The following is a 7,367-nucleotide window of genomic DNA, read 5'->3' as shown; positions in this document are numbered from 1 at the left end:
ATATTTAATATATATAATCAAGGTTGGGATAGGGAAATGAATTCATTTCCCATCCTGATCCCCGGCAAGGCAATCTCCATCCCTGACTCTATCAGGTTGGGAAAATTGCCATCCCTACCCATATTTCATTGGTGCTGGAGTCGAGTTTCTGGGCAATCCCCAGATTAGCTGAACGTAATGACTTTTGTGTAACCAATAATAACCCCATGTCAGTCATGCACCTGAAGTGAGATATTGAAGTTGTGATTGGAAGTTGGAACCAATGCTGTTTCCATCTGGGCAATCCAAGATCAATGCAAATTGACATAATTGAGGTTGTTTGTGGTTGAAACAGACACTGCTTAAAAATGCATGTGTAGGAGGCTGTTTGTATAATCATCAAATTGACATTTCAGGTGCAAAAGAGTAGTGGCATTAATCCTTATTAATGGTTACAAATCCGGACTCAGCTTATAGCTGAAGCGGGGCATTATTAATGCCAATGGTTACACAGTAGTTATCAGTTTCAGTTAGTATGGACTCGCATGACACATTAGTTCAAATAATTTTCATGCAACATTAGAAGTGCTGTATCAATGGTTGTAAGAGCTAACGTGTCAAGTGAAGAGAGCATGTGGTGAGAGCCTATCAAACGTGGACAACCCAAAATTCTCTCAAGTTCGGTTGGTTCTTGGTTGAGCTCAATTTGAGTTGTGGCCAACCGGTTCGTTATCTCCTTTTAAGTCATGGCTGTATGAGCTAGCATGATGGCCGCCTCTATAGTATTTTCAGTCTCAAGTTTTTCTCTAGAAAAGAGTTGGGTATTTGTGAGGGATCTCAAAGGGAAGAACTAAAACTAAACCCAACAATAAATGTAAGAGAAGATGGATATTTATGACTTATGAGGAATCTCAGAAGGAAAAACCAAAAACCTAAGACCCTACCAGAAATTAAGGGAGAAAACGGTTACCTTCTTTTCAAGTATGGAATTACCTAAGGGTGAATTACTTATTTCTTCCCAATCAGGGAGTTTACTTGTCAAGGCATTTGAGTGAATATGAGAGAGCGAATTTTACAAATTTCTGTTGTTTTCAGAGTATTTGTATTTCCCCCTCTTTTCATATTAATATGACAAAATGGGGGTGTTTGTCAATTTAAGGGGGGTGTTTGACAACATAGTTTATAAAACAAAACCAACCATATTTCAGAGGATTCTGATTTACCTGCAAATGCACATGATTAGAGGTGTAATGTGGGCTGTGTTGCCTTTCTTGTGAAAAATTTGGGGGTCGGTTCGGCACAGCCCACGGCCCAGGCCCATGCGGGCCTGTGCCATGTTGTGCTATGCCGCAAGTCGGGCTAGTCCGTGGTCTGAGCCTTAGGTCAGATCAGGCCATGAATCAGGCCAAAGCTATTTATTTAAAAAAATGACAAAAAACTTAAAATTTTAATTTTATATAATTTTTGTGTATACAGTTGTTTATATATACAATAATTAAATAAATTAGTATAATAAAATAAAAAAATTATAATTATAATTCATATAATATTATATATATATATATATATATATCGTGCCAGACCGATCTAAATTCGTGTCGAGCCGCGGAAACACAGCCGATTTACACCTCTAGACCTGTTTTGTGAAATAGTGCCCCTATTAATTAATGGCTATACAGATTGAATATCTAAGAGTATTTTTGTCTTTTCTTAAATGATTTTGGGCCATCAGCCCATCAATCACTATTCAATAGGCCCACCCACAATCTTTTCAAAATGAGATGTTTCCCATTAATTGGGTACCTAAAAGAAAAAAAGAAAAAGAAAAAAGAAAAAAAATCAAATCACCAAACCATGGATTAATGGAACCAAAAGATTGGGAATTAGCCTGTAGCAAATCTGGGAAAGAGGTTTAAAATCTGATAAATCAACTCCTCCAAGATTTTAAATAGACTAAAGGGCCTTTTGATAACAAGTGGCAGGACTGAATGATTTATTGCTTGTCTTTTAACGAAGAAAATTTTAAGGAGGTTGTGAATCATTGATTCTTCTGTCCTCAAATTATTATGGCTGAAGTTGTATTTTGGTAGTGAGACCTCAACTGAAGTTGAGTCAATCATTATAATATTCTCCGTCTAAACAGCCCTTTTGGGGGTGAGCTAAATTCTTCAAATGATCAACTGATAGCCGATTTGGGCTCTCACAATTATTCAATTTTCACCAAACATAGTTTATAGGCTGTCCATGTAGAGCCTATATTAAAAATCCTAATTTTAAATCAGTCCTCCACAATGTCTCACAGTACATCCCCGCTATGTATTGAAAACATTTTCCGATGATAATATCACCATTTCTGGGATTATTATCAAGAGATGTTTCTAATACAATAGAGGTATATTGTGAGATGCTGTGAGGGGCAATCTTGTGGGAGGCTGATTTGATCTCTAAAAATAATAACCCACTTTGCTTCAACCCTCCCAAATAGACACTAACTCAGCTACTTCAGAACAGCCACGATCAGCCCACCATTGGCAAATTTAAGTTAGGTTGGACCAAGCACTTGAGCTCAGCCCACCATTGGCAATTTTAGGTTGGCTTTCCATCCCTTTACACGTAGGGTGTTTTTGGTTGGTGTGTCTCACCGACTCACCATCACACCCCAATATAGTTTCAGCTTCGATCATGATTTTTCTATTCTAATAATGCTGCGATCAGAAAGTAGATAGTGAAATTAGATGTACAATTGAGCCACAGAATCAATACTCACATGTCATACTTAAGAAAAATAATAATATAATTGATACATTTTTCTCTAAATTAATTCTAAACCTTACCAACTTTTTTAGAACCATCAATGAAACACCAGCTGTTCCACCCTAATTATGTTGTATGGTTGTAACCAGTGGACCTCCTGCAGAGCTGGCAGAAGAAATACCAAATAAAAGAAAGAAAGAGAAAAAAGTTTGGATTTTTTTTTTTATTTTATTTCTTATGGTGAGACGCGAGGGAAAGATCAGTAAGGAATCTTAACAAATATATTTAGAAAAAGGAAGAAAAAATGTCAGGTCCTTGGGAAAGGATAAGATGAATATGGATTTTCTTTTCCACTTACTACATTATATATTTAATGAAACATGGCACATCCTGTCTTTGATAGATGGGACACTTAGACTCCATTGGAAGGACAAAATCTCGTCTTAATTTCTTATATTCTTCAGATAACTGGCTTCTGCTTGAATACTTCTTTTCTATTAGGTGTTTTATTTATAAAATCTCAAGTTGGAATATTTTTCGGGATGACAATTTCGATTTATATATATTTTCTTTTGAAGACAAAAGTTTTATTTTCATTGTCATATTGATGAAAGCTTAACTATCTCTTTAGAGATATCCTATATAAATTTAGAATGACACGGAGAATATTAACATGGCCCTGTGCAAAGATGACTCGCACAAATCAAGAAAATTATCGAAGGAAAAAAAAAACAGATTTTCATGCTGAAAATTTTTATTAATATATTTTATATTCTTTTAAAAATAAAAATTTTGTTTTGATAAAAACTTAATTATCTCTTAAGAAACGATACAAACAAGATTAGCTTGGCCTACGACACGCAACGCACAAGTTGAATAATGATCATTTCGATCCCAAGGGAAAAAACAGTAAGGAATCTTCAAGAAAATATAAAATTATGTCAACAGTACTCTAGAAGAAACTAGAACTTATAAGATTACTTTTCCCTTCCAACTTATCTACAATTCAATTTGGCATGGCACAAGGACATCCGTAGACCCCATGCCAGTTTTGTTCTCTCTTCTTTATGCATTCATATTTATCTTATGGAAATTATCAGATTATATTTTATTTTTTTTCAACTTATAAAGAATGATTTTCCATTCTTTGTGTGTGTTGAAGCATTTGATTCATGCTTTACATTTTAACCTTCAACTATGTACAACTAATCACATTAAAGTTTACTTATTATCTTCCATTTGGTTTGGGGGAACAGGTGTTTTGAATGGGAATTAGACGGGCCATTCCAATTCTAAATGTTTGGTTAGGCGGAATAAGAATTCTAAATGTTTGGTTAGATAAAATGGGAATCACATTTCAATTCCTGGTGAAATAGCATTTATTTATTTGTAGGGAATGGTCATTCTCTTCCACTCCTTAAAGAATAAAATCTCATTCCAACTAATTTTACTTCTCATTCTAATTTTTGTCTGAACCAAACAGATTATGGGAATAGCCTATTTTAATTCTAATTCTGATTCCAACTATAAACCAAATTAATCATTACTCTTCATTATTTATGTTTTACAAAATATACTTTCATGTTTAAAAATATATATTTACGATTACGTTTTTATCTGCATGGTGCAGTGGATGCACCATAGATGTTAGATGTTGCCACGTTTTGTGAAGATGAAAATTTTGTTTTACTTGTCATCTATATTAAAACAAAATAATAATAGTGGTGGGAAGCTAAGGGTCCGTTTGGTTTATAGTTGGAATCAAAATCTTTTGGAATTGGAATCAGAATGGTCTATTCCCATAGCCTGTTTGGTTCGTATAGGAATGGGAATAGGAATTGAAATCAGTAGGAATGGGGATTTCATTCCCAATGGAGGGGGAAGGAATGGCGATTCTCTCAAATGGTAGAATGACATTCCAATAAGAATGGGAATGGGATTCCTATTCCACCCAACCAAACAGTTGGAATCGGAATAGCCCATTTCGATTCCGATTTCAGAACCCTAGTCATATAATCCAAATGGGGCTTAAGTATTTTTGTGGTGGAATATTAGTGGGTGTTTGGCATCAATGTTGTTTTCTAAGAAAATGGTGTCATGTAGGTGCCTTATCAGAAAAAATAATACTTCAAACAATGTCCTCTTGTTTAGTGTTATTTTTTCAGAAAAAACATTGTTCTAGACCACGCCTTAAAAATCGGGAAAGTATGACTTGGAGCAACACCAAATTTAATATGTTTTTAAAGAAAACAGTGTATTACTGCCAATGGTGCAATGATATGGTATGATCTTTGATGTTGGATAATATATATCATTGTTAAAAACGTTACTGCAGACACTGATACTAATCAAACCTAGTACTATTTTCTCATAAAATATCTATATGACCACTAATTTCAAACAAAAAATAAGCACAACACCGTTTGCACCGATGCCAAGCATAAATCGAAAAACACTTTTTTTGTTATGAAAGTTAAGGTTAATTGGTTCATCCATTCATTAACTATTCTCAGGTACGTGGATCATGGATAAAGTTTCACGTGCAGGGCAGGAAAGGACCTGTTATGTCAACGTGGATTGGTTTTTCAGCATTAGATTTTCAGATGTTTCTAGACAGTTTATATAGAATTTTCTCTACTTTATTCTTGTTTCTTAAGGAAAAAATCTTAGACAAACAAAGAACAGTGTTGAAGGTTCTAGATGGCTTGGCTATAAGGCGGTTCCAACTAGTGGATCACTATAAACTATAAACAAGATGTATTATACAACGGGAATCAGAGGTTAACACATCATAAATGATTGATGTTTATGAAGGTTGTAAACATGTCGGCGATCCACAAGATTGAAACTTTTGATGAAGTGACATCAAAGTGGGGTCATAACAACAATACAAGGCTGTGATTTCGCGAAACCATGTTACAGCTAAAGAAAATCCGCTCTGGTCTTTCATCACATGGAAGGACTACTCTGCTTAACTTCTGTTTAGTGTTTGCTATAAACAGTGGCAGTTTGTCCAATAGGGATCGCTCCCCTATTCTGGATGCATGCTGAGGTGATTTCTTGATTGTAAATATTGACATTTTTACAGCTCATGCATAGCTCTGGCCAATCTAGTAGACCTCATCAAATTGATGATTATAGTAGGTCATAGAATTCTTCCACGTGGAAAAATTAAGTGGGGTCATTTGGCGTGTTACCTGAGTGGATCAGAAGTAGTTTTTTTTTTTTTTTCCTATGGTTCTGTTATATGGCTTTAACCTTTGCTAACCCTATAATTAGTAGGTTAATCAGTGTTAGCACAGATGGGATGTTCTCAAAGCAAAATTCTAATGTTTAAATATATAGGGAAATGACTTAGTTCATAGTAAATTTAAAAACGGACCCAGAATTAGAATCGGTTTGAATGGATATGACCTTTTTCAACTTAAAAAATAATAATAATAATAATAAATAATTAAAATAAAAACAATCAAAACCCGTTGTTTGAGTTGAATGAATTGATGGTTTCACTGTTTGAGTCAATTCGTCAAATTAACAGTTTTTGGACAAAGACGGGATTAAAAGTGAAATGGAATCAATTTCTTAGATGATTCCTAAACCCAATGGTCCGATTGTCCAAATCAAATATGATTTAAAAATACTGATATCACACAATATGTATCAATATATTATGGTATTTTGAATTCCGGGTATTGTGTGTGTGTGTGGTTGAGACAACATAGGATGCATGTAAGATATACTGGCCTATAAAAAGCTTGCAGTTTTTGAGATCAGCTTCACTACTCACACCGTTTATACAGCCTTTTACACCATACATCGAAAATATCTCCATACTTATAACGAGATATTTTCAATATAAGGCCACAAGCGACTGTGTGCGAAAGATGTGAGTAGTGAAGCAAATTTCGCAATTATTGAGTTTATTCTTGTGACTCCGCTTTGAAGTGATGTGGAGTGGCTATTTCGTCGACCCCATCCAGTCTAAAATCAATTTGGATAGATTGAATGGACCAATAAGATACTGGATTAGACTAATTCGGTCTAAAATATTTATTAGATTGGATTGAACCTAGTCCATCCACAATAAATTTATATTAAATTCAGTTGGATTAAGCCAATATTTAATCTATTGAAATAAGATAATTGTGTATCAATAGACTGAATTTGGGTTGAAATTAATCTAAATCAAAATGAATTTAAATAGATTGGACAGTCCAGACATTGAATTGAATCAATCCAAATTGATCCAAAACATTCATTAAATTGAATTGGACCTAATCCATTTATAATGGACTCACATTAGACTACTGGATCAGATTGGACCAAATCCAGTCCAATTGACACCCCTATTTTCATCAACTAGTAAGTCATGATCACGAAGAACTCTTTCGATAACAACACCAATAATGGCAGAAGAAAGGTTGCATGGAATGATGTTGAATAAAAGACAAAGAATGCAGAGTTGGTTACATGTAATAAAACAAACTAATTACAAGTTTAAAAGAAGAGAAATTATTGGGCTGGCACGACCCGTTTTGGTTGGCTCTGGGTTTGTTTCTGTCACCTAGTGCATCCAACCATGATACTTTGTTGAATAAGGATTTTTTGGGTTTTGACCAATTTTAGAAGATAGG

The 7,367-nt window shown here is 34.5% G+C and overlaps 1 non-coding gene across 1 annotated transcript; it reads left to right on the top strand.

The window, feature by feature from the left end:
- Positions 1-3,354: 3,354 nt before the first annotated feature.
- Positions 3,355-3,458, top strand: LOC148877755 (U6 spliceosomal RNA). The gene has a single exon (XR_016106371.1). It is a non-coding gene; the product is annotated as a U6 spliceosomal RNA (small nuclear RNA).
- Positions 3,459-7,367: the final 3,909 nt, after the last annotated feature.

Source organism: Nelumbo lutea, chromosome 1, assembly GCF_056320005.1.
Source record: "Nelumbo lutea isolate HS-2025 chromosome 1, American lotus-T2T, whole genome shotgun sequence".
NCBI lineage: Eukaryota > Viridiplantae > Streptophyta > Magnoliopsida > Proteales > Nelumbonaceae > Nelumbo > Nelumbo lutea.
Note: the sequence above shows the minus strand (reverse complement) of the source record. Positions and strands in the feature narration are given on the sequence as shown.